Source organism: Palaemon carinicauda, unplaced genomic scaffold (assembly GCF_036898095.1).
Source record: "Palaemon carinicauda isolate YSFRI2023 unplaced genomic scaffold, ASM3689809v2 scaffold9, whole genome shotgun sequence".
Lineage (NCBI taxonomy): Eukaryota > Metazoa > Arthropoda > Malacostraca > Decapoda > Palaemonidae > Palaemon > Palaemon carinicauda.
This window is the reverse complement of record NW_027172203.1, coordinates 405,989-428,184: the sequence shown is the minus strand read 5'-3', so window position 1 is coordinate 428,184 and position 22,196 is coordinate 405,989. Positions and strand designations below refer to the sequence as shown.

At 40.5% G+C, this 22,196-nt stretch overlaps 1 long non-coding RNA gene across 1 annotated transcript in view; it reads left to right on the top strand.

Annotated features, from left to right (window-relative positions):
- Positions 1 to 13,253, top strand: part of LOC137637636 (uncharacterized) — a 130,180-nt gene extending 116,927 nt beyond the window's left edge. The window contains exons 3-4 of the long non-coding RNA XR_011043734.1: positions 9,083 to 9,245; positions 13,021 to 13,253. This is a non-coding gene — a long non-coding RNA (uncharacterized lncRNA). The remainder of the gene's footprint in view (positions 1 to 9,082; positions 9,246 to 13,020) is intronic.
- The last annotated feature ends 8,943 nt before the right edge of the window (positions 13,254 to 22,196 follow it).

The window sequence follows — 22,196 nt, the reverse complement described above, 5'->3', positions numbered from 1 at the left end:
TAATAACAAGTGCCACTTCTTCAAGGAGGGCACTTGAAATAGTGTTAATAACTGTGAAACCGACATTGGTTTTGATATATTCCTTTTTACTTAATACACACTTTTAAGATTTAAGTCTCAAAAGGCAATTCAATAGTCTTCATATGCTATTCGTAATAGAAGCTTCAATAAGACATTAGTAAACTATTGTTATAGATATCGAGGAGTACATTCACTATTTCATGCAGGTGACTTCTTGGGGAACACAGCTAGTACTTATGAATGGGACTTCTGTATGTTCACCCTTTTTCATGACATGCAAGGATATCTTATATTGAAATCATTCTCAATACTTCGAAAACTTTAAAGCAATCATTTTGTCTAAGAAAACCACAACATAACTTTGGAATTCACGTAAAAAATCCAAACTTAGTAAACCAGACAAAGTTCCTGTGCAGTGCTTAGACTCTGTATCATCATTGTCAAAGGGTTGTACTCTCACAAGTCGTGTCAACGACTTTGTACACAATTATTTACTATCTCCTTTAGCTGTATGATTCTTTTAACATCTGCTGAAGTTGTTTTTAGAAATACATTTTCTTAGTCTTGGTAAGAATATCGCTTTGGTGTAAACAAGTCGCATAACAAACAATTGCAGAAGATGGGCCAATCGTAGTTGATTTTACTCTACTGTATTTAAGAATCAGTAAAATTGAATGATGATATCCAGTAGGTCATTGGATCTTCAAAACCATTTGAAACTTTTGATTGGATTGTATAAATTGTTTAAGTGATATCCTGGTGACATCCTGTGCCTCCCAACCACATGGCCTCTTTCTTTTATCCCAATCTGTCTTCTAAATGGAAGAGAAAATTTCCCCTCGGGATTATCAGTGAGGTTTGTAAGGAAAAGCCGGGGGAGTAAAGAAGTCCGTGCTTTGAACGATCGGATACTTTTTACACCTCGAGGGGTACTGTCGGAGGACTCTTGGGACGATAGCACCTTGTCAGTAGGATTTTTATCATGTTTAGAAACATCTCAAGCACTGGGGACTTCACGTCAGTGCCAATAGTATCGTGAAATCTTTTTTATGCATAATAGAAAATGCCACTCAATTCCAACCACATTGTGTTCGGTTATTGTTGCGACATTTTCGGAGTAGTAAAATGACAAAAGACTTATTCTTATTCATACTTGTAATGAATATTATTGTTTGTTATTCTTACCAAGTTCACTAGCCTCTAGTTGAACTAAAAGTGCTGATGACCACCATGTAACCACCAGTTAAGTATTGACTCATTATAAATTAAGAAAGAAATATATCTACTTGAATATTTACTTAGTTTAGGTGAAGTAAGAATCATATCTATGCAAGTATTTGTTTTTCAATATTAAACTTACCCGATAATCATGTAGCTGTCAACTCTGTTGCCCGACAGAATTCTATGGAGGGATACGCCAGCTATCACAATACTAGAAGGGGGTGTTCTTACCAGCGCCACCTGTGGCCAGGTACTCAAGTACTTCTTGTTGACACCTCCTCAATTATTCCTCTGTCGTGCTTCTGACAAGACGTTCTGGGATACGCTTATGTTCTTGGAGTATTTTCACGACTTTGGTGAAGTATTTCTCTTTGATTTCGGCTGTCGCTTTACTGGAAACTTCTATATTAGCTTAGTTAGCTTTTGGAATTAATTTGATTAATTATGGTGACGAAGAGAGTATGAACTCTCGTTCACCTTTCAATGGCCGACCCTTCCCTTAGACGGAAGTGTTGGTGTCTAAGAGAGTATAGACTCTCTTTCTTAATTTTGCTTAACAAAAGTTATAGATTTATTTTATATCTCTCCGCCTCTTATAGGCCTCTTCGATTAACTTCCTTTTATTATAAACTTATTAAAATTAATTTTTATATTTGTTTATATTCGACCTTCCTAATAGTAGGCGGTCTTTTCTTGGTACCGAAGTTAATTATCGTGAGCCCGTCATTTCGGTTTTACCTGTTAACATATTATGCTATTTTAAGGTCTTTGAAAGAATTTCTTTGATAGTCTCGTACTTTTTCAAAGTTGAACTAACGTTTTGTTTGTCTCGGCAGTTGTTGACGTTCAGAACGTTTCAACTTGCACTCTATCGTTACGATAGAGAAAGAATGTTCACGGTTTCACATTGCAGTAAAGAGTAACCGTTTCTAGCGTTTTGTTCATTCTTTCTTAACTTAATGGTTTTGATCCTAATAAGGAACTTTTCTTTTTGGGAAATATTTCAGTTTTTTCCTTTAACAATAATATGTTTTAACGATATATATGATTGGGCTCTTCTCTCAGGTTCTAAGTCAAGAGAGAGAGAGATAGAGACGGAGGGAGAAAGAGGATAAACGTTTCCCTCAAGCCTGCCAGGCGTACGAGTAACGTCGTTATCGTTTTGCTCTTATCCCTAGTCTCTTTAGGGGAAGAAACTAAACGTTTCTAGAGTGATCTAGTGTTTAGTCTCTTTCCAGCCACTGAATTTTCTTTCATTAGATTTTTCTGTTACATTGTAATTCTGTTTTCGCAATTACTAACCTTTGAGAAGGATAGAATTGCGTGTTTCAGGTACAAACCACTTAAAGTTTCGAGTTCAGTGAAATAAGTGCAAACAGAAATCAAAGTGATAAGTGATTAGCGCAAAGTATGTCAGTGTTATGCGTGAAGGTACTTTTGTGCGCGCCAGTCGTCCTCCCAGTCCGGGACCTCTTGCAAGCTCCCAAGCCCAGGGGAGAAGCAATGTCGAAGGGCATAAGGGTTCGGCAGGCCTTGATCGGCGCACAGAAGTATCCTCGGTGGTTGTGGGCGTGTCTTACCGAGACCGTCACTCCCACCCGCAGACGATTGAGCCCTTATTTTGCTCGTCTGCAGAAGAGATTTAGAGGAGAAAATAAAGGCAGAGTTACGCTGGTCTCAGGTCTCAAGACCTCTTAAACGTAAAGTCCAGACCTATGCCAGACGTACGAAGTAAAGTTCAACAACCCGGATGCAGTCATTGGGTTAGCTCTGTCTCTCCTCAGTCATCAGTTTGTCGGGCTGAGAGTGCGCCTACACTCCCCCCCCCCCTATGCTCGCTCCGCCTGATCGCAGTACCACCTGCCAGGCGTACGATGTTGTGGACTCTACTACAGTCCATGCAAGCACAGCTTTCGGACCTGGTGCGTGAGTGTCGTGCTGAGAGTGTTGCACCTCCTCCTCCTCCTGCACCGGTGGTGCACCAACCGCCTGCACCCGTTCAGCCTGTGCTGCACCCGCCTGCACCGGTGGTGCACCAACCGGCTGCACCCGTTCAGCCTGTGCTGCACCCGCCTGCACTCGCTGCACCCAGTCGCAACACCATCTGCCAGGCGTACGATGTTGTGGACTCTACTACAGTCCATGCAAGCACAGCTTTCGGACCTGTTGCGTGAGTGTCGGGCTGAGAGTGTTGCACCTCCACCTGCACCCTTTCAGCCTGTGCTCAACCCGCCTGCACTCGCTGCACCCAGTCGCAGCACCATCTGCCAGGCGTACGATGTTGTAGACTCTACTACAGTCCATGCAAGCACAGCTTTCGGACCTGTTGTGTGAGTGTCGGGCTGAGAGTGTTGCACCTCCCCTGCACCCGTTCAGCCTGTGCTCAACCCGCCTGCACTCGCTGCACCCAGTCGCAGCACCATCTGCCAGGCGTACGATGTTGTAGACTCTACTACAGTCCATGCAAGCACAGCTTTCGGACCTGTTGTGTGAGTGTCGGGCTGAGAGTGTTGCACCTCCCCTGCACCCTTTCAGCCTGTGCTCAACCCGCCTGCACTCGCTGCACCCAGTCGCAGCACCATCTGCCAGGCGTACGATGTTGAACCTCTTTCTGTGTTCGCTGTTCCCAGTGTTGTTCAGCCTCAGCCTTCTTTAAGGCAACCTTCGGTTTGGGATCAGGAGGATTACCCCACTCTTCCTCCTCCTCCCCTGGCTGCTCCACCGGTGGTGCAACTCTCGGTGGAGGTACAACCTCTTCCACCTGTGAGTCAGTCTCCTCAGCTGCTGCACCGAGCTCAACCCGTGCACCCTGATCCTGCGCCTCAGACACCTCTGCTTGCGGGAACTTTACCTTGTTCTGCGCAACCTCGGTCTCTTCACGCTCCACTCATTCCACAGGAACAGGAACTTTCTGCACCTTCCACTGTTGTTGTTCCAGCTCGTTCTGACTCTGCTGTTCAGCATACCTTACCTCCATTTTCTAACCATGGCAAAAATATGAATCATGAGTTATGAATGTAAGGTAAACATTATGTTGATTTTTAAACCCCATGCAAGCATGCATAAAGCACTCTAGCACTGGTCATGGAATTTCTGAGAAATGTTAAACGCCATGCACACGCTCTGCTTTCCTTACAGCAGGCTCTGCTTACAGCAGGCTCTGCTTACTACATGCTCAGCATTCAGCATGCTCTGCATTCAGCATGCTCTGCATACAACATGCTCTGCATACAGCATGCTCTGCATTCAGCATGCTATGCATACAACATGCTCTACATACAGCATGCTCTGCATACAGCATACTCTGCATTCATCATGCTCTGCATACCTTACCGCATGCTTCTCAACATATCTTGGGTTGTTGCCAACTCACTAGACTGTCAAGCAGTTTCATAACGTTGCCTTCTAGTCTGCTGCTTTTGCACCAGTGAACCCTCACTCAGAGAACTTAGCTTTTCTAGGATAAGGTCCCTGTAGATGAGAAAGTTCTTTTCTCCCTCCTTCTGATATTCCCTTGAGGACTCTGTCATTTGGAGGGAGCCTTTAGCTGCATAACCTCTTATGGACTTTTATTTAAGCATAACATGCTTACAGGGAAGGTAATGGTTCCACTTCAGCCGCTAATCCCGTCTGTTACCACACCTGCTCCCATAGACCTTGAGCTGTGTTGCATGACATGCAGTCCAAGCTTAGTCCTTGTTAGAGGATTTTTGTTTACGGAGTCAATGTGTCACGGGGAAGACGTTAAACAACCAACAGAAGGGACTTGTTGTGACGCAGTGCGGCAACCTCAGCAACCCGTTAAGGAGTCGTCTGTACGACCCAGATAGTCTAGACAGATTCGGGTTGTCACTGTACTTCCTCGCTTGCCCATGATTGTCAGTTTACAGACTGTGCAGCAGTATCATGATCTTGTGTCCGGCTCCGTCAGACGACTGGCTTTTAAGAGCTCCCACAAGTCGTCGCTGTCTGGAGATTTTCAAATGGACTATGGATCTGACCAAGGAACTGGGCCTCCTGGTCAATGTTGAGGAGTCTCAGCTCGTTCCATCCCAGACCATTGTTTCCTTGGGTATGGATCTTCAGAGTCGAGCTTTTCGGACTTGTCCGTCGGCCCCAAGGATCTTCCAAGCCCTAGAATGCATCCAGAGCATGCTGAGAAGGAACCGATGCTTAGTCAGGCAGGGGATGAGTCTAACAGGGACACTTTCATCGCTGGCCCTGTTCATCGAGTTAGGGAGACTCCACCTCCGCCCCCTTCAGTATCATCTAGCTGCTCACTGGATAAAGGACATGACGCTAGAGACGGGCTCAGTTCCTGTTTCCGAAGAGATGAGGTCTACTCTAACGTGGTGGAAGAACAGCATTCTTCTCAAGGAAGGTCTACCTTTGGCTGTTCAGACCCCCGACCACCGTCTCTTCTCGGACGCATCGGACACGGGCTGGGGTGCGACACTGGACGGACAGGAATGCTCGGGAACATGGAATCAGGAGCAAAGGACACTTCACATCTATTGCAAGGAGTTGTTGGCAGTTCATCTGGCCTTGATAAACTTCAAGTCCCTCCAGCTTAACAAGGTGGTGGAGGTGAACTCCGACTACACCACAGCCTTGGCTTACATCTCCAAGCAGAGAGGGACTCATTCGAGGAAGTTGTTCAAGATCGCAAGGGACCTCCTCATTTGGTCAAAGATCGAAAGCTCACGCTGGTAACGAGGCTCATTCAGGGCGATATGAATGTCATGGCAGATCGCCTCAGCCGTAAGGGTCAGGTCTTCCCCACAGAGTGGACCCTTCACAAGAATGTTTGCAGCAGACTTTGGGCCCTGTGGGGTCTGCCAACCATAGTTCTATTCGCTACCTCGATGACCAAGAAGCTCCTCTTGTATTGTTCTCCGATTCCAGACCCAACAGCAGTTCGCGTGGATGCCTTTCTGCTGGATTGGTCCCATCTCAACCTGTATGCATTCCCGCCGTTCAAGATTGTCAACAGGGTACTTCAGAAGTTCGCCTCTCACAAAGGGACACGGTTGACGTTGGTTGCTCCCCTCTGACCCGCGAGAGAAGGGTTCACCGAGGTACTGCAATGGCTGGTCGACGTTTCCCAGGACTCTTCCTCCTAGAGTGGACCTTCTGCGTCAACCTCAAGTAAAGAAGGTACACCCAAACCTCCACGCTCTTCGTCTGACTGCCTTCAGACTATCGAAAGTCTCTCAAGAACTAGAGGCTTTTCGAAGGAGGCAGCCAGAACGATTGCCAGAGCAAGGACGACATCCACTCTCAGAGTCTATCAGTCTTAATGGGAAGTCTTCCGAAGCTGGTGCAAGGCCAATGCAGTTTTCCTCAACCAGTACCACTGTAACCCAGATTGCTGACTTCCTGTTACATCTAAGGAACGTAAAATCCCTATCAGCTCCTACGATCAAGGGTTACAGAAGTATGTTGGCAGCGGTTTTCCGCCACAGAGGCTTGGATCTTTCCTCCAACAAAGATCTACAGGACCTCCTTAGGTCTTTTGAGACCTCAAAGGAACGTCGGTTGTCCACTCCAGGCTGGAATCTAGACGTGGTCCTAAGGTTCCTAATGTCATCAGGATTTGAACCGTTCCAATCAGCCTCTTTTAAGGACCTCACATTAGAAACTCTTTTCCTCGTGTGCTTAGCAACAGGTAAAAGAGTAAGTGAGATCCACGCCTTCAGCAGGAACATAGGTTTCACATCTGAAACGGCTACATGTTCCTTGCGGCTCGGTTTTTTTGGCTAAAACAAGCTTCCTTCCCGTCCTTGCCCTAAGTCGTTCGAGATCCCAAGCCTGTCCAACATGGTGGGGAACGAACTAGAGAGAGTACTTTGCCCTGTTAGAGCTCTTAAGTACTATTTAAGAAGGTCAAAACCATTACGAGGACAATCAGAAGCCTTATGGTGTGCTATCAAGAAGCCTTCTCTACCAATGTCTAAGAACTCAGTTTCTTACTACATCAGGCTTCTGATTAGAGAAGCAAATTCTCATCTGAAGGAAGAAGACCTTGCTTTGCTGAAGGTAAGGACACATGAAGTGAGAGCTGTGGCTACTTCAGTGGCCTTCAAACAGAACCGTTCTCTGCAGAGTGTTATGGATGCAACCTATTGGAGAAGCAAGTCAGTGTTCGCATCATTCTATCTCAAAGATGTCCAGTCTCTTTACGAGTACTGCTACACCCTGGGTCCATTCGTAGCAACGAATGCAGTAGTAGGCGAGGGCTCAGCCACTACATTCCCATAATTCCATAACTTTTTAACCTTTCTCTTGAATACTTTTTATGGGTTGTTCGGTCGGCTAAGAAGCCTTCCACATCCTTGTTGATTTGGCGGGTGGTCAATTCTTTCTTGAGAAGCGCCGAGGTTAAAGGTTGTGATGAGGTCCTTTAGTATGGGTTGCAGCCCTGTATACTTTAGCACCTTTGGGTTGATTCAGCCTCCAAGAGGAACGCTGCGCTCAGTAAGGAAGACGAACTTAAAAAAGAGACAGAGTAACGGTTCAATTCGACTTCCTTACCAGGTACTTATTATTTCATTGTTATTTGAGATAACTGTTATATGAAATATGGGATACTTAGCTATCCTTTAATCTTGTACACTGGTTTTCACCCACCCCCCTGGGTGTGAATCAGCTACATGATTATCGGGTAAGTTTAATATTGAAAAATGTTATTTTCATTAGTAAAATAAATTTTTGAATATACTTACCCGATAATCATGATTTAATTGACCCTCCCTTCCTCCCCATAGAGAACCAGTGGGACCGAGGAATAATTGAGGAGGTGTCAACAAGAAGTACTTGAGTACCTGGCCACAGGTGGCGCTGGTAAGAACACCCCCTTCTAGTATTGTGATAGCTGGCGTATCCCTCCATAGAATTCTGTCGGGCAACAGAGTTGACAGCTACATGATTATCGGGTAAGTATATTCAAAAATTTATTTTACTAATGAAAATAACATTTTTAATAAAAGTAAAGTAAGAATTGCATTTTCATAAGTATTTACTTGGTGCTGTATAAGTAAAATAAGAATTGTGTCTTTATAAGTATTGAAAGTATTTACTTATAATATTATAAGTAGAGTAGGAGTCATGTATGCTGCAGGGAAGTGCATAGACTTTAGAAATTAACCTTTATAAGACAAGCCTCATATTTAACAGGAAGGACACTTCTCTTGAGACCTCCAGTTTGCGACTTTTCTTCTAGGTGTTCTGGTACAATAAGGCAACAATGCGATCTGCAATGTAGAGAGTTAGTGGCTCCCTCTAGTGAAAGATACCAGATAGGATAGCTCATTACTTCTGTCGTACATCGAGGAATGCATTCTTGAAAAAGCACTGCAGTATTACCTGATTGAAATATGTTTATATGTTTGGAATGTAAATATTTTCTATATACAATATTTACAGATTTTTCATCTATTTGTACTTAACCCTTTTACCCCCAGGCTCTTTGGAAATTTCCAACCCTTAACCCCCAAGGGGTTATTTTTTTCCCAGCACATTTTGCAGTATATTTTTTTTCAAATTGCTCTAACAGCCTTAATTTTTGTCATAGAGAGGTCAGGTTGGTCTCATTCTCTTGGAAAATGCCTGAATTTTTTTAAAAAAAACTATCAAAAATATGAAAAAAAAAAAAATTTATAGCATTTTTTTGCAAAAAAAAAAAAAATTATAGCATTTTTTTGCAAGGACGTACCGGTACGTCCATGGGGGTAAAGGGATGGGTTTTGTGAAACGTACCAGTACGTCCTTTGGGGGTAAAAAGGTTAATGTGGCATTCTTGAATCCTATTTCTGTTGGGTAATAGCTATCCTTCCCGCAGGCTCCATCTATACAAAATTGGAGAAGGAAAATAGGCTGAGTTGAACGACAGCCGTGTCCTCCAAAGCGAGGAGTGCCAGCAATGCATTTCAGAGTTTGGCTTCCACATTGACACCTGCTGTGGGTACCTCTCCCAAGATAACAGTTGGTGTGATGATTTGATTGTAAGTATTATTAATTTTTTACTTTTTCTTGCTCATTTTATTAACCAGCACAGTTTGCAATTATAGATAGCTGTCCTATTTCTATTTGTATACTGTATTCTGTTCAAACAGGTATGTTGTTGAAGCTCTGTAAAACATATTAGTTTTCCTTTCATGGTTCCTAATGATAAAGTTAAAGACCACTAATTTATAAAAGCTTTTATTATCTTCTGGCTGCTCTTACTGACACATGAATCACTACATTAATTATCAGTCTTCCTGGTTGTTGCAATTTGAAGGGAAATATCACAAGGTCTATCAATTATTTATATTCTGTATCAGTAGCCCAGTCAAGATTCCTATTTTGAATGTGGGTTACATGTGAAATGAGTTCCCTCCTCTCTCTTCGATTCTCCCAAACTCATATCATTGTTAGGTTTTCTTGTATGCCCTTTGACCTTTTTACAGGTCAAGAAGAGGCAACCTCCATGGCAAAACCTTTCCTGACCAACTGTTCCTTGTCCCTTTATGTCCCGTGTAAAAACTTCCCCATTTTTGGAGTACCATTTGGCATTATTTCCTTTGCCAAAGTTTTTTTAATCCTTTATTGTTTTGGGTCATTGGTGTAGAGGTACAGTACTTTATGGCACAAGAATTCAACCAAATGTTTTCATAATTGACAGCAATTGATTAGGGTTTTGAAAGCCATTAAAAGGTGATATTCTTGATACTAAAACAGCAGTGGAAAGGAGAATATGATTCACACTGATTTTGTTGAAATCAATGATAACAGCTGAGCAGAGTTTGAGCGCAGTCTTTTAACCCTATCAAGACGTTAAGGCCATGTTTGGAGTTTCTCCTTCGGATTATTAAAGAGGACGGATAATTCAGATATGTTTTATATGTAGATCCATTTGACAGGAGTTATACATTAGATCCGTATCTCATCTCCCGTTTGCAGTAGATATTTCTGGATGACATCTGATTGATCAATGAGTAGCTTCTTTATGATTAACCTGGTCCTCCCATCAGGGCCATTTGAAATCTGCTGGAAAAGTTATGTAGAAAACTGAACTTGTGTTGAACAAGGACAATTGATAGTCCTTAACCAGGTTTGTTAGTTTTAAGATAATAGCAGATATTGCTTCTAATGTTTTGTTCCACCATTATTGGAACATTGACTGTCTGTCTGCTTGTCAGAAGCTATTTTGAATCTTTATCTTTGAAGGCAAACTTGCTTGAGGTTATGATTTTCTTGTTGTGAAATAGTGTCTGTTTGCTTGGAAGAGTCCACACGTCTCTTAAGATCACTTCTTCTCCTTCATCACCCAACTGCAGGCAAGGCCATGGTAGTTATGATCTGTGAATAGCTGTCTTTTTCTTTCTCACCATTATCCCTACATTGTTCTCTAGTCTTGGATAGCGCCCTAGCCTCTGTACCATGGTCTTCCACTGTCTTGGGTAGCGCCCTAGCCTCTGTACCATGGTCTTCCACTGTCTTGGGTAGCGCCCTAGCCTCTGTACCATGGTCTTCCACTGTCTTGGGTAGCGCCCTAGCCTCTGTACCATGGTCTTCCACTGTCTTGGGTAGCACCCTAGCCTCTGTACCATGGTCTTCCACTGTCTTGGGTAGCGCCCTAGCCTCTGTACCATGGTCTTCCACTGTCTTGGGTAGCGCCCTAGCCTCTGTACCATGGTCTTCCACTGTCTTGGGTAGCGCCCTAGCCTCTGTACCATGGTCTTCCACTGTCTTGGGTAGTGCCCTAGCCTCTGTACATAGTCTTCCACTGTCTTGGGTTAGAGTTCCCTAGCTTGAGGGTACACTCGGGCACATTTATTCTATCTAATTTCTCTTCCTCTTGTTTTGTTAAAGTATTTATAGTTTATATAGAAAATATTTATTTAAATGTTGTTACTGTCCTTAGGATATTTTATTTTTCCCTGTTTCCTTTCCTCACTGGGCTATTTTCCCTGTTGGGGCCCCTGGGCTCAAAGCATCCTGCTTTTCCAACTAGGGTTGTAGCTTAGCAATTAATAATAATAATAATAATAAGGGGTCGGTTTCCTGATGCGTCCTCTCCAATGCCTTCTTTTAAAGGCATCTTCTTCCACCAAACCTCTTCTCTCCATATCATCCTTCACCTTATCTCATCTATTTCTCTGCCTCCCTCTCGATCTTCTCCCTCTAACAGGTTCCTTCCAAGCCCTCTTCACTCTCTCCCCTCCATCCATCCTCACCACATGTCCATACCATCTCAGTTGTGACACTCTTATCACCTCTGATCTTTACTACGCCTGCCATATTTCCGTGGTAGGATCTTATCAAGTAGGGAATATCTCCTTGATGCCTTCAGACTTTTGGTTGTATAGATACCGAAAATTCTTGATTCCCTTTAAAGTTATGTAATGATCTCTGTGGCATTACTCTATCTCGAAGCCCACATCTTGATGAAGAAAAGCCTTGAAACTACTTAAAAATGGCCCATTCTTTATCCTATACATCCCCTGAATGTACAGTATAGCAGAAGGTAATTAGTTTGGTATATTTATTTTTACTTCTTATTTCTTTGTTTTTTCCATCTGGGTATTTGAGTCTCACAAGGCTTGCTGTACAGACTTGTTTCCGGTGAATTTTGGCTCATTTTGAATGATGGAAAGGTTCCTAGTTTATTACCTTTGGTCCAAAACTACTTTTAATTAAATCTTAGTTACTATAAAAATTACTTGATATCTTAATTGATTATTTATCAAGACAATGTTTATTCTTTGCCCTGTGTTCAAACCCAGGATACAATATTGTTAATTGAATTATTATTATCATTCGTAGTATTATCATTATTGTTACTATCTAAGTTTGAAAAGCAGGCTATTTTTTCTGTTGGAGCCCTTGGGCTTATAGCATCCTGCTTTCCCAACTAGGGTTGTAGCTTAGCAAGTAATAATAATATTACTTGGAGTGGGGGTAGCTTCCTCGCTTACCCTTCAGTAACCACCTCGTTATGAATGTTAACCCTTCTACCCCCAGTGGACGTACTGGTACGTTTCACAAACCTCATGCCTTAACCCCCATGGACATAATGGTACGTCCTTACCAAAAACTGCTATTTGCATTTTTTTTTTGCATATTTTTGATAACTTTATGAGAAACTTCAGGCATTTTCCAAAATAATGAGACCAACCTGACCTCTCTATGACGAAAATTAAGGCTGTCAGTGTAATCTAAAAAAAAAGATATAGCAAAAGGTGCTTGAAAAAGAAAAATGCCTGGGAGTCAAGGGTTGGAAGGTTCCAAATAGCATTGGGGGTAAAAGGGTTAATTAACAGCCCAAGTTCCAGCTGAGCTGAAAGCAGACGTCTATCAAAGGACTCAGATTTATATTGTCAGGAAAAATACAAATTACTTTTAGAATTTGTGATATTTTCTGTTGTATTGTCTATTTAATAAAGCCAATGTTTTTCTTTTCATTATTTCTATATTATGGTGCTGTATTTTCTGTTGTATTTTCTCTTTAATAAAAAACGTTTTTCAGCACACTACAGTATACTGTATATAACGATATGTCTGCTGTATGCATTACTTAAAGGTCACTTTTCTTCCTTCTACTCTACTTCTGTGTTCCTTCCTCCTTCCTTCTTTCTTGCTGTCCATCCTCACAACGTTCCCTTCATGCTGCAGGTGCTGAATAGCCTCCCTGGGCCCTGTGTTGGGCCATCTGGTCCAAATTCATAAATCCCATTGAACCAGTATATCCTTTTTATTGTTACATTTTTACTATTGGTATTTTTAATTCACCAGAGACGTTGAAATGTTAATGGAGATTATAGATGAATCCAGCCATGACAGACCAAGGAGTCAGCTGCCGATGACCTCGGATTACATAGCAGCCCAGTCTGCCCTACCTGAACCTCGACATGTCACGTGGAGGACAACCCCAAGTCCAGACATCTTGCCATCGTGAACCTTAACAAGTCTGAGTACTTAAAAGATGCTTCTCAAGTCATGCCGTGTCCTGTGTTTCCTCTGGCCAGCGTCAGTGTGTGAGTATCACCAGGTCCTCTTATGACTGTATTCAAACCTTACACTTTCTAGAGCTCATGTTTCCATCTCATGTTAAGCATGAAGGTTGTTTGTTTGTTTGTTTGTTCCTACACAAATACAAACCTCATACTTCAACAGAAGTATACTTTCAGGGAAGTTGGGTACGGCTGTTTGAACTTCAATGAGGTGGAGCTAGTTACTGCTGGGTGGTGGGGAAGCCCCTCCCGTCTGACGGGCCACTGAGCCCTCACTTTGTTTTCAGCTGCTTTAGAGTACAGGTGAGCTTCTGTTTCTCTTTCCCTTAGATAATTTTGTTGGCAGATCATCGTGCGAGAGGAATGTTTGGAAGGAAGGATGGATTTGTAGTGGTTTCCTGATAACTGTGTGACAGGTGTCTGTTCAAACCTGCCAATATCCGCATTCTTGTTTCTGTTAGACAGCATTCCTCTTTGCTTTTTATCCCCTCACTCGTATGGCCGATGACGTGTGACGACAAAGTATTCCTTGGAAGGAGGGCGTTCATAGTTTTTCTTTGTGTTTTCACAAAGACAATATTAATAGATCCTGATTATTATGGATATTGATAAATGAAAACAAAGTTATTCATCATAATTTACTCATAAACGAAGATCCTTTTGTTCAATATCTTGCTGCTTTTGCTAGTTTTAGACAAGTCTCTCTCTCTCTCTCTCTCTCTCTCTCTCTCTCTCTCTCTCTCTCTCTCTCTCTCTCTCTCTCTCTCTCTCTCTCTCTCTCTCTCTCTCTCTCTCTCTCTCTCAATAGAGCGAACTTTCTTCTTCCTTGTTAGCAAGATCTTAAAATTGTCTTTTCCTCTTTGAAATGATAATGTAAAATGAGAATGTCAGAGGTCAAACTCAAGCATGTTTTCTCTATGAGGTTTGTGGTAGGACTGAAGGTCGAAGGGTGTAATTTACCATGACTCATGGAAGCTATACAGATGCCATTGTTCACATTTTCTTTTACATTAAAATGTGATAATTATCAAAATTTACGATAACAGAAAAAATACTGCATTTTCTTATTGGGGACAATGTTTTTGGTTAGTGAGTTACTTTTACTAATTATCCTGTAACTATGAAAGTAAGAGGAATTTTGACAAAATATTTCGTATACGCATTCTCTGTTGCCATATGAAGTTCAGTGAATTTTTTCAAGATTTTGTGTTTTTCTTCCTATACCCCCATATATTGGCATTCTGGCCGGCCCCCTTTAAAGACGATGAGTAGCCAATTAATGAAGAATGGTGTGATATTAAGAACACATATTAGATAGTAAAGTTTTGAGACATGCAGATACAAGGAGAAAACCATGGATATCAAATGATACATGGGATAATATAAAAACGAGACAAACAGAAATTGATTGTTGAAAGTTTTCAAGGAAGTGATGAAAATTACAAGGTAGAGCATGCTAAGTATTCCAGTATTGATAGTGAGGTCAAAAGAAAAGCCAGGAATGACTGGAGAGAATATTTAGACAAGAAAGTAGATGATGCTGACAAAGCTATGAATTTATGCAGTAGCTATGGTGTAAGAATTACTCATAGAATTGTTAATGAAATCTCTATGGGGAGGCCAAGAAGTCCCTTTTCTTTGGAGGGATGTACTGCATAGGCAATAGTGGTGGAAGGCTCCCCATGGCTCTCATCCACTGTGCAGTTATCGTCATGGGCCCAGGCCCTTCGAAGACGGCTGCAGCGAGAATTTTGGTATCTGCCACACCTTCAGTATCGTCTTTGAAGAAGCTCTGTCTGCCACCAAAATAGGATCAGGACCTCCAGCTGCTTCTTCTGTGCCTGATCTGGCAGTTCAGGAGGGCTGGTAGAGGTAAAAAGTAAGGTAAGAGGACTCGTAAGTAAGTCGACAGTCCCCTTTTCCAAGTGCAGAGAGTGCGGATGCTCGTCTTCACATCGGGCAACCTGGAGCAGAGCTGAAAGAAAGAAGAGAGAAAGACTTTGTGTTTGGTGGACCTGAAGGATGCTTATTCTCAAAGACCCGTTCGTCAGTCTTACAGGAAGTACCTCTGCTTCATCTTCAGGAGATTAGTAGACCAGTTCAAAGCTCTGTGCTTCGAACTGTGCACTGCTTACATAAGTGATCACTTTGGTCTCATTTTGTGGCTCTTGGACCGGATATGGCTTTTGAGGAGTTTTGTCGCCTGTCTGATCCTGGCCTCTTCCAAAAGGCAGTTTCTTAAGGATTGAGACCGACTACCCTCTTTTGTCGCAGTCTGGGGTTCGTGATGAATTTGAAAAAGTAGTCTCTCCCGCCTCAACCGAGGATCAAGTGCCTTGGCATGCAGATAGATACGATGGTCTTTCACCCAGAATATCTCATTAACATGATCAGAGAGGTGGTGCTCCCGTTCCCATTCTAGCGAGAATAACTGCTTGATTGTGGTAATGTCATCTGGGACATCTACCTCATTTGAAAAGCTTATTCGACATAGGTGGCTCCACAAGCAATCTCTTCATTAGTGTCTGAGGTATCAATGGTTGTTGTCCAGCAATCTCCAGTGGTGTAAGATGTGTGGGATAATCTTATCTGGTGGCTGGACAACACAAACCCCACCAAGAGTGCTTCAGGGAAATGGGTCTCAGAAGAAAAGCACCTCAAAATCAACTTGTGGAAATGAATGCAGCATTCCTAACACAATAACCTTTCCGATGCAGTTTAATAGGGTACTCAGTAGTGTTGATGAGCGACAACGCTACAGTAATAGCATATGTTATGAGGAGCAACTGTCTCGCACAGTCTTGTGAATTGACAAGTCTGTTTCACATCTGGGGAGTGGTCAATCCTTTAGATCTATTAGGAAGGTGTCCTACATCAATGGGATCACTTGTACTCTACGCTTTTCCCTCTTTTCAACATGATATCCTGGTGGATCAACAGAGTTCTGATTATGCCCAGGTGTCAGGAGTACCATGGTGGCTCCCAAATTACCACAAGATGAGCTTGATTCTGATCTGTTAGCACATTGAGGCAAGTATCCCCAGAAAACTGTGAATACTTCCTCTAATGTGTGAAGTCGTTTATGTTAAGAGACTGAACAGTATCTCCTCCGAGCAAAAGACTTTGCGCAGGAGATGCGTTGAGATCTGCAATGGGCCTCTTCAGTTATCTAAGGAAGAGAACCTTTTCTGCTATTGTTGTCGTAGAAGGGACACTCCTCCAATCGTCATTGCTCTAGCGCATGCTATGGTCATCCTTGTCCCTGTCTTTGCTAAGAGAAGCGCCTCTCCGTCGTTCTGGGGAAGGCTATTTCTCAGCTTTAAGCAAAGTCCTCCAACTGAGAAGCTAGATCTATTCTCCTCTTGGAAGTTGTCTCTGTTCATGAAGAGCTTCAAGTAGCCTAGTTGTGCCCACCCCTGGAATGTGACTAATATTCTCAAGTTTCTTATGAACCTTTGAGATAAGTGTCAGACAAAGATCTGACTCTGTACATTGTCTTTCAGCCACCGTAGCTTTTTCAAAGTGAATTGGTGAACTTTTGACATCTTGCATATTCCCAGTCTTTCCGATAGACGAAAGGAGTTTGCCTTCGCTGGTTCCTGGGTTAGTGGCCAAGACCCAGCTGCCCACTATACTAAGTTCAACTCCTCCTCCATCTCTTCTCTGGAAGCATCCAGGGGTCATGAGAGTTAGTCTCTCTCTCCTGCTGGTTTACTCTTGGTGTGGGTCTGTGTCCTCTCTCAAAGACTACAAGTTCCAGGTCTAAGGTTCAAAGTGTGTGTTCAGCTGACTGACTGAGAGAGAGCTTCCCGTGCCACCTGTCAGTAGTTCTAACTACCTCGTTAGATATTAAAGAATAACCCTCGCGTTGCTGAATCATACTTTATGTAAAGGACAAAGGTTTCTATAGTTAGGAAAAATACAAATTACTTAAGACTTTTGTGATGTTTCAGCTTGAGAGAAAATGTTAATATTATTTATGGTTACATAAAACCAAATAGAAATTATTAAAAGCTGTTATAGTATTATAAGAGGACTTGAAAATTCACTTGTATAAGAAATTCAGAGCCATCTCATTTTCCACAAGTCTATAACTGAATTTACTGAACAGTTTATGCTATTGTATAACTTGATAGTACTCATTTCACTTATTGTGCATTTACAATTATAGAAAGGTGAAAGTACCTGGACTTGAGAGACGTAATAGCACAGAGTTACATAGTGTGATGTCCCTCGTTACGTCTGTTTAAAATACTGTACGTCATTTCTGACATCCAACTTACTTTGTTTTGTCTCACGTTACATCAATCTTTAAGTCATGATAGTTAAGTAGTGTACTTCAGATGGAAGCTTAATAATGTAGATGTCTTGTTCTTATAAAATGACAGCTGGTTCTAAGTACTTGTTCGTGTTCAGAACATGTACAGACGGTCCTTAACTTACAAACCTTCGACTTAAAAACATTCAGAGATACAAACACAAAGATAAGATAAAGAAATACTGTAATGAAACAATACTGTATCATTTAATACAGTAAGCACGACGACGTTTGTCATAACCTGATATTTATTTCAGATGAGACCCGACTATTTGCTGACTTTTGCAGCTGAAAATCATAGGCATGGGATTCAAGCTTGGTCTTCCCTAGGCCTAAATAAATCAAAATTACTTGCAAACAATTCAACTTACAAAAAGCTTTGTGGAACCAATCAAGTTTGTAAGTTGAAGACCTATATAAGGAACCTTCCGAGTCACTTTATAGGAACCAATTAAGGATGTTGGGTGTGGTACTTCTGCAAACTCAAACAAGAGTAAGTCGAGAGTTATTCTTTTATATGAGGTAATTTTCAACCACTTTTGTAATATTGTGATTGGTTGATTTTATATTTGCTGTTATATGATTGAATAGATAACCATTAATATCGCTTAGTGGAATATTTGGTCTTTCACAAGAATAGTAAGATTTGCAAATAGAGAAGCAGTTACTGTATAGGGTGATTTTGTTGACTCTTAAGATCTCAATTAAATTCTTAACTACCTTTCATTTAGTATTTATTACAATGGTTCTGTAAAGTACAAGGTTATTTTAGCATAAAATCTCTCTCTCTCTCTCTCTCTCTCTCTCTCTCTCTCTCTCTCTCTCTCTCTCTCTCTCTCTCTCTCTCTCTCTCTCTCTCTCTCTCAGAGCATGTAAATTCTTTTGATTTAAAAATGGTTATCTAGCATTTAGTGCCTGACAAGTTAGTTTTTTCTTGCTGAAAAAGATCCATCGAAGATTTTACAAAATCTAACCTCTGTATTTTATTAACCTATATTAGAGGAATTTTCAGCATCTGTTATATTTATGAAGTATTTTTTATTGATGTCAGAATTGTATTCAGAGTGTAGATATGTATACACTAGAAAGGGACAATTCTTAATATTGATCTTCTAGTGATTTGTTGAGGCTAATGAATGCAGTTGGCAGCACAGTCCTCTCCCGTTCCTTTGAGCCTTATCATTTGCCTTGTTCTTGCCAAGCCGTTTGGTTTCTTTAACTGGGTGTTGCCTTGATGTCCACCTTCCATTCAAGGAAAATATTAATAGCATAAAAGTATAATTGTTTGGTCTTTCAAAGAAAATATCTAGTAAATTATTTAGAGTTCATATTGAGTAAACTCTTCAATATCTCAAGGTTTTTTACATTGTAAATGTTCTGTCGTCATCAATGTGTTCGTCAACTTTGTGATAACCTTGGTATATTTATCCTCGCAAATCTTTCAGGTACGCTTGCTGCTCTTTTCTTTGATGGAAGGATCGATATCATTCTTCAGTCACAAGTGGAATATTTGTAAGAACTAAGCAGGAAGAAAATATGCGTTGGAGCCAGCAAGCCTTCATCTTTAGTACTAAATCTACACTTCTTGGAAGAAAGTTATATCAGTCAAGGATGGAAAATACATTCTTCAAATACCCTAGAATTGCTGAGAAAGTTTAAATATTAGATGTTTTGTTTAGTTGTATGTTAGTAATATTCAGCTGGTTACTCCAAATCTCATTTATAAAGACTATCTTTGTTTAATCATTGTTAGATACTTTACTGTATTTGGTTGAGCACTGTTGTATGCAACTGGTCTTCAGATTTAGACCCTCCATCAGTTTACCTCGAACTTTGCCTCATTGAAAAGTTTTTTAATATTTTTCTAAGACAATCATGAATCTTTTAACTAAACATTGGTCATAGCATCAGTTCTTATGCCCCTAACAGTTGCAACACTTTCCTCAACTTTCCAACTTCTCTTACTCTGTCTTGTTCAAGTTGTCTTCCCAAATTTGAGAACAGATCCTTCAGCTCAGGCATAGGAGATCACAGAGATGAGAGTTGATAGTATAGTCAGGCTCTCTTAGACAATGAATGAATAAATGACTGAAATTTACCTATAGTTAGCCCTCTGTCTATTTAAGATGAAACCCTTGAAGGTATGGGCTAGTAGAGGGCAGAAGACAGTGGAGGAACTCCACTCCAAAAAGGGTGTAATTTGGTAAGCCTACTTTGTACCTTCAAATTCCCTGTGCTAATACAAACTGTTGATGAAGATCTTAGATTCCTTAGAAAAAAAATGCTAGTTAAGTAGAGTAATATATTTTATATAAGAGTTCAATAAGCAGATTTATTTCCTTGGATTACTCCGCAATAACTCTGCAGTACTTTGTCAAGCATAATGTTGATCAAGACATAAGCTATAATTCTTGAGTTATTGGTCAGCCTTTTTACTCATATCACTACTCATGCAATCATTTTAGTGGGATTTGGGTTTTGTAGATTCCAAGTATTGATAGTACTTTATAAAGTATACTATAAATGGTAAACATCATCATAAACACTTAATATTTCATTGAAATTCTCTTGTAGGTTACTACGTATTGTAAACCTTTAGTTGAACAGAGTCGTCTTGACCGTTGTTCCATTTCCCAACAAGAGGTGAATCGCTTGGCCAATTGGCTCTCAGTGTTGAGGCTGGTTACTTAGCTAACGTTGATCATTGATTATAATGTGAAACGAAGTCTATGTCAAAGGAGTTGGACAGCTAACTGAGCATTGACTGAAGGATGTAGATAAGAGAAGGCAAGTCATTAAAGGGTTACTAGATAGAATCTTTAAGTTGCATACAGTTCTCTTTGCAAGGCCAACTGTAGGTAGTACTTTGTGATGTATATATAGTATAGACAGGTTACTTATGTTTATACAGTATCGTGTACTTGAGATACATAAACCATTTTGACAGATTTTGTCAGTTCCAAACTTCAAACCAGTTTACCATAACAGACTTTTTGTCCCCCAAAATATCAACATTGTGTCACATATTGTGTCTTATTATTTACAAAAGCAGTGAATCAGTAAACCTTTCATTCATTGTGTATAATGAAGGATAGACGTTATTTTACGCAACTTTTATAATTTATTAAACTTCCCTCTTTGGTGTTTTCCATTTCATTGACTTACTTACATTTTGTCTTGTCACTTCGTCCCTCTTAAATCAATTCATAAAATTTTCTGTAATTATTTGTTACTTACTTATGAATATATTAAGATATTCTCTGACTGACTACAGCACAATAACACTTATATATATACATACATACAATCGCTCTTTCAAAAGTCATGAAAAGACAACTCCAGTTAATTATTTGTTACTTGCTTATGAATATATTAAGATATTCTGTGACTGACTACATCACAATAACACTTATATATATACATACATACAATCGCTCTTTCAAAAGTCATGAAAAGACAACTCCAGTTTTGGGAATTAATATCTTTCTCTTTCTCAAGAACATTTCTTAAATAGGGCATTTGAAATGCTAGACCGTTTTCCCTAACTGCAAGGAGGTTACCAAATTACCTTTACAATATGTTAATGATTTAGTAAAATATCTTGTTCACTTTTAATTGTTCATAGTCTGATCTCTCTCTCCACATTCATGTTCAGACTAATGTTCCTCTGGATAATATTAGGGCATTGCGTTATTTTGCTTATTTCACTAATGTCTTTACACTGGGAGAATTTAGTATTTTCTAATTTTGATAAAATCTTCTTTATGTTAGAGTAGTTTTATTGGTACAGAAATTTTAAGCTTCCTTTCGATACTACAAAAGTTTTACTTGATTGCATTTGAACGACAGAATTCATTAATAGAGATCTTCTCTTTTGCTTAGTATTACGCCCTTACTGGTAGACCTTGGTCCTTCTGACGTTCCATCCTCAAATTTATGGCTTGGTCTTCTCACTACCTATCTTTATCCCTGTTGGTGTCTGTAAATTACTTATCCAGGGAACCTAAACCTTCAGACTGGTTCACTTAGGTATACAATACAAAACCATTTGAAGGTTTGATTGCAAACTATTAACTTGTAAAGTTAAAAGCATAAATATACTTTCAACAGAATCCACAAGATTCCACTTACAGTATATTATATACATGATTTTATTCATTCCCTAGACATTATCCAAAGAAAGGATTGTGTGAGATAGCGTACTACTGATGACCAACACAAGCACGCACTGCAAACTCTAACGGAAATTTTCCTTGTCTAAGTACGGTAATTGAACTCGACTACATAAGACACTATTATCCTGCAGTTTGAACAATTCATACACTATTCCTGTATCCTTTACTTGCGATTTGATTGTATGCATAAGGCCCTTTTCTTTAAGACTTTTAAATCTTTCTTATGGTCTTTTAATTGTTTGTTTGCTGATAACCACTTTTGAACTTTGCTTGCTTTATAGTCCAACATTCACTTCAGATGAACTTGGAAATATAGATGTTAGTCATATATTTAAGGCTTCTCAATAGCCTAACAACCAAATGTTTTCAATATCAACATCAGAGATTTGTTTGTAACACTTTCAACAGATTCTTAGAATTATGTCAAAGTTTTTGTACGTTATTTTTCTGAAACTTCTGCTCAGC